Source organism: Lycium barbarum, chromosome 7, assembly GCF_019175385.1.
Source record: "Lycium barbarum isolate Lr01 chromosome 7, ASM1917538v2, whole genome shotgun sequence".
In the NCBI taxonomy this organism is placed as follows: domain Eukaryota; kingdom Viridiplantae; phylum Streptophyta; class Magnoliopsida; order Solanales; family Solanaceae; genus Lycium; species Lycium barbarum.
This window is the reverse complement of record NC_083343.1, coordinates 92,459,860-92,465,995: the sequence shown is the minus strand read 5'-3', so window position 1 is coordinate 92,465,995 and position 6,136 is coordinate 92,459,860.

The following is a 6,136-nucleotide window of genomic DNA, read 5'->3' as shown; positions in this document are numbered from 1 at the left end:
TTTATGTCTGGATACTGGAGTTACTTTCAAGGATATATGAGAATATGTGCACCAATATTTTTGGTTATGAGGGTTTAAGTTCATATAGTAAGCTATGGGAGGATTGGAGAGCAAGTAAACTAAGGGAATTAAGTTTTTGGAATTTTGGAGAAAAACATGAAGGGCAATTTTGGCCCAACTTTGAGGAAGAATATCTTCTAGCATATGTGGAGTTTTGAAGCAAAGCAAAAGCCTAAATTGAAGTTCATGAAGTCTAGTTTCCAACGCAACAAACCGCTCATCGATACGGTGTCGGAGTAGAAAATTATGGACGTTACAAGTTAGGCAGGCATAGCAGGGGACTGCACTGCGTGAACGCACAGCGTCGCACACTACTACAGTGCCACAGTGCACAGTGCTACAGTGTCAACCGACTTTAATCCACTATATAAAGGCTAAAATCCATCCTTTTCTCCATAAAAAACTTCCCAAATACTCTAGAAAGCTCAGCCAACATAGGAGAGCTTATATACACCACAAAGTAAGGATTTTACATAATTTTCAAGTGACGGAGTATTGATCGAGGTCTGAGTAACGTATAGTCGTGATTATAGTTTTGTTTTGTGTTGGATTTGACTTGGATTTAATTAAACATTGAAGATTTTGATATTTCAGCAAAAGTAAGGTATGAATCTCTTTTTATTAATATTAATTTAGGAATAGTTACGAGAATAAGAGTTATAATTATTGCGTTAGTGTTGTTGGCGTATGGATTGAGGTTTGAAGAAAGTTTTGTATGAAATTGTGCATATTTATCTTGTAGAATCTTGATGATATTGTTGTTGATTTTGGTATTGATGTTGTTGTTATTGGTTGTTGGTATTGTGATTTTGGGCTAGGCATCTATACAGGGGAGATGCTACCCGAATTTCGGCAGATTCTATTTGGATTCGAATTAAAGGCTTAAGACGAACATGTGAGGATGAGTCTAATCATAGTGTGAATTGTTTTATATGTAGATTACGGGATTGTGAACGATCTTAAGAAAATTTCAAGACAGGAAGTAAGTTGGAAAGTCCAGAAATAAGCCTCCAGGTATGTTAAGGCTAGTCCTTTTTTTTCTAAAGGCATGATCCTTTTGTTATAAACCTTTGTGTCATACCCATAATATCCTTGGTTCCACAAATGCTAGAAGTCCACGAATCCCATGATCCTTATGATGTTATTGAGCTTCTAAAGGCAGGATTCTTTTCCTACCAACCCATGCATGAATTCCATACAAATCCTCATTTCCAAGAATGTTAGAGATTCATGACTCTTAAAGTTTTTATGATGCTAAAGATGAATAGTTTTTTTTTATGATAACCATGACGATGATTATGAGGGATTTATTTATCAAAGCTCCAAGGCATACAGATTTCATGTTATTATGAGATAATTTTATTCATAGAGATTTCCAAGTACATGAGCTTCATATTATTATGAGATGATTGAGCTTACTTTACAATTTCTTAATTTCCTTCATTGTTGGTAATCTCACCTTATGACCCTTGTTCCTTCAAGGTGGGATAAACGATGATGATTGATCCATAATATAATTGGAGGCTACTGACCTTACGTCACTCCGATATAGTTGTGGCTTTTGATTGGGCTCTCATGCATGCTTTATATATATGTATGTATGTATTTTCTAACACCATGCCGCGCTATAGTCGGCCGGGCATGGCACGCAGATGTGCACACCACTGTAGTGGGCATGTTATGATATCGTCCCGGACGCGGGCTAATGATGATAACACCGAGCCTTAATGGCCGGGCACGGTACTATATATATGTATAAAAATGTTTTTTTTTAAAGTTAAGCATGCATGACATATGCCTCAAGAGGCATCCATACGTACATGTTATCTCTCTCTTATTTCATGTTACTTTTTATATCTGTATTATGTTGTTATTCATGCCTTACATACTCAGTACATTATTCGTACTGACGTCCCTTCTTGTGGACGCTGTGTTTATGCCTGCAGGTTTAGGTAATTAGGCGAGCAACCCAGTGTAGTAGGATCTTCCCTCAGCTGCAGTCCGTGCGCTCCACTTGTTTCGGAGCTGCAGTCTATTTTGGTATGATATTTTGATTTGTACATATGGGTATGACGAAGCCTTGTCCCATCCTTCCTACTGTTTATATTCCATAGAGGTCTGTAGACATTTGTACGTAGTTAGCAAGTTATGTAGCCTTGCTGGCTCTATGATACTCATGATGTTGTAACGACCTTATTGGTTCACATATGCACATATATGTTAGATTACCGGATATTTTTATGTTAGGCCCTTTCTGCGTGCAGGTATTCTTTGAGTTATGTTATATGTAGTTCAAGGTAACTGTTAAGTCAGGTGGTTCCCGGCCTATGGGTCGGAGCCCGTCATGCCCCTCGTTGGGGTGTAACAATTAGGAAACTCAAATCTCACTATTTTCTTTCTACAACCTACTGTGGTATAACATGAAGATAACCAATCCATACCCATGATTATATCAAAGTATACTATCTCCAACTCTGCTAAGTCGGCTATGGTCCTGCTATGATAGACTAAAATAAGGTAACCCCTATAAATACGTTTAGCTATAACTGATTCCCCATCTTGGGTGGACACCTTAAAAGGTTCATACAACTTTTTTGGTTCAATCCCAAATGTTTTAGCAACAAATGGGCTTACATAAGATAAGGTAGATCCTGAGTCAATAAGGGCATAGACGTCAAAAGTGAAGACTGTTAGTGTACCTGTGACAATATCTGGACGTACCTCTGTATCTTGATGACCTACTAAAGCATACAAGCGTCTTTGACCTCCGCTCGCATTGCTAGCCTTGGCGGCACCGTGCCCTGACTGTGCTGAGAATTATGAGGAGCTGCTGAATTTGTGGACTGAGCCACATTTCCTCCAGTACCTTGTCTTGCTGATGGAAAGTCTCTCTGAAAATGGCCTCATTGGCCACACCCATAGCATATACCCATGCCCATACGACACTTCTCTGGGTGCCTCTTATCACATTTATCGCAAATCGGATTATCGTAAGCCTGCTGATCCATACTAGCCCGAGAGTAAAAGTAAGTTGGCCTAAAATTTTACCTCTTCTGATCATTCTTGAACTTTGGGACTGGGGCACTGGCTGCAGATGGAGAAGGTCCTAGTGATCTATTTTTGTTGAATTTTCAGCCTCCACCTCCCTCATGACTGAAGGTACCTGCAGACTAAGCTCTTTTTATTGAATTCCCTGTCCTTCTCTTTCTGCAGACCCTCCTCCTCTTTCATTCGGTCCTCAAGACCCTGAACAAAGGCAACCATTTTGGTATAGTTATCTTGTCGTTTTGAGCAGCAGTATTCACATCGCCATACAAGTCGGGTGTAAGGCCCAACACAAATCTCCTAACTATGGCCCTCATGTCAGGAAGCATATACTGAGCAAACTTATACAAAGAATCAAACTTGAGATAATATTTATTCACACTCATACTGTTCTGCCTGAGTCTCTCAGATTCATAGGCCTTCGCCTCTGTAACCTCAATTGGCTGGAAGTGATCAATAAAAGCATTAACAAACTCATCCCAAGTTGCTGAAGATGCATCCTCCCTGTGTGACTGTTCCCATGTCTCATACCAAATATGAGCAACATCCTGCAACTGATAAGCTCCCAACTCTGCTACATCTGTCTCCGTAGCATGCTTAACACGAAAGACTTTCTGAAGTCCATCGATGAAGTTCTGGGGATCTTCTACCTTAATGGACTCGGTGAACACCAGAGGCTTCATGTTCAGAAATTCCTTGGTCCTATAACTTTTCGACCCTCTACTAGCACCTGCGTTAGGAGCCGTTTCTTGACGTTGTGCTTGATTAGTAACAATTTGGGTGAGCAGCTGAATAGCTCCCCTAATATCCATGTCTATAGCATCAGGCTATGGAGTATCAGTGGGATGGACCTCCACTTGCCTCCCTGTAGTTGGAAGTGCAGTACCTGGTGCAACCCTCTGAGTCTGAGGCTCCACCTCTAGAGTAATAGTGGCGGTAGCCCTCTGGGTGGTAGCTGTGGTCCTCTTGGAGTACATTCGTTTCGCAGGCATTGTCTGAAAAAAGTACTACGCACAAGTTAAAAGAATTTCTGAAAGTATAGCTCTAACTGCACGAACTAGAGTATGAAGGAAGTGAGACAATCCTAGATGCCTTTGTAGTCAACTATTTATATGTGTGGGTCCTTACACATATAAAATTGACCCCACTGGACACAGTTTCATAGACTCTCTAAGACATTTGAACCTAGGCTCTGATGCTAAACTTTGTCACGCTCCGAACCATGGCCTGGGCCTAACACGACACTCGATGCCTAACTGCATGCGACCAAGTGAATCACATGGCTTGCTGACTCAACATTGGCATGAACTGATACGACATCAACTATGAACATGCATAATTTAAGTAAAGTGTGAGACCATAAATCATAAGTCCGAAAATAGCATAATATCATAATGCAGAATAGTCTGAATAAAGATAATAATAATAATCCAAAATGGCTAGATGACTCTGAATATCTTACATAACATAACTGACTAGTTTATGAAACCTCTAGCATGAATCTGACTACTAAACTATTTACCGGGACAAGGCCCCCTACATACCTTAACTGCAAGACTGAAATAAACAAAAGTAAAGCTAAAACCCTGAATGGAATGGGGAAAAGTAAAGCTGGAACCCTGAATGGAATGGGGCTCACCAAAATCTGATACGTGATGGTCTGTCGTCCTGTAAATTTGCATCGTGAAATGTAGGCCCCCAGGCAAATAAAGGCGACCTCAGTACACTCGAATTGTACTAGTATGTAAAGCAACTGAATGAAGTAAAGCATGGCACATGAAATAATAGAACTGAAACTTAAACTTTAAATTGAACATGGATATGAATATCATCGGATACGAATATGTATGTGTAAAATGAATAAAATATTTAAGTCTGTAAAGTTATCTGTGAGAGAGCATTAGTATAACCGACATGAAACCACCACGTAAGAACGTGGCATTTGATCTCTGCCCGACCCGCTAAGCCATCCTGTACCTTGCCGGGGTACAAGACATGAACATTAAAATGAATGGATCTAATAACCACAATGAGTAAACCTGATGCTATCGTCCTAACTGGCGGAGTGATCCTTATCCTACGCTGGCATACGTAGTTTAAGGCTGTCTGGGCCTTCATGGTAATCTATGCAATTCCTAAAACATGAACATGGATATGATTGGCTTAGTAGCCCATGAATTATATAACTGGCTTGTAAACATGATTGTTGCTTGTATTACAACATGAAGATACTATATAATATAACTTGTACGAAAACATAGAGACATGTAGGATTTTTATGAAAATAAGCATAATAGTTCATATCTTGCATGTAAGAACCCATGGAATACAAGGTATAGGTTTTCATGGATTACGGACAGATTTTCAATAACCAAAAGGGAATATTAAGAACACAATAACGAAGTAATCATACAAACATAGTATATCATCTTGGTACATGTACTTGGGGTTATCATTAACATGTCTGGAACCCTAGTTTGGTAAACTTTCGTATAATCATGGAAGAACGTGACGTGGGGAAGAACATTGATGTTCCCACATGTAGATAAGGACCCTACATACCTATAAACGCTCTAAAACTTGTAATAGAATTCCAAAAGCTTAAACTTCGAACCATGAGATGGGTTTTTTTGAAGACCCTAAGTTAGGAATTATGAACCCTTGTTACATTACATGAATACGTGTTAGAATTGACGTGGAAGGGCTTGTAATGGCTTACCTTGATGTTTTTAATTGATGGGAGAAGAAAACCTTCATGCTAGGACTTGGGAATTGTGAAAACTGATTTTCTTGAATGAAATCGCGTATTTATACTGTATGCTATCGGGAAGGAGTGACAGTGAACTTGACGGTCCGTCGAGTTGCTTTAATGGTCTAAGTCTGATTTTTTACTGTGCATCATTGACGGTGTATCGACATGTTGACGGTCTGTCGATTCGACCGTATTGTCAGTAGTTTGAGAAAGTCCAGAGAGTTTGCTAAATGAGGTCCCTAGGGACGGTGCAATTTGGCAGTCCGTCGATCAATCGAT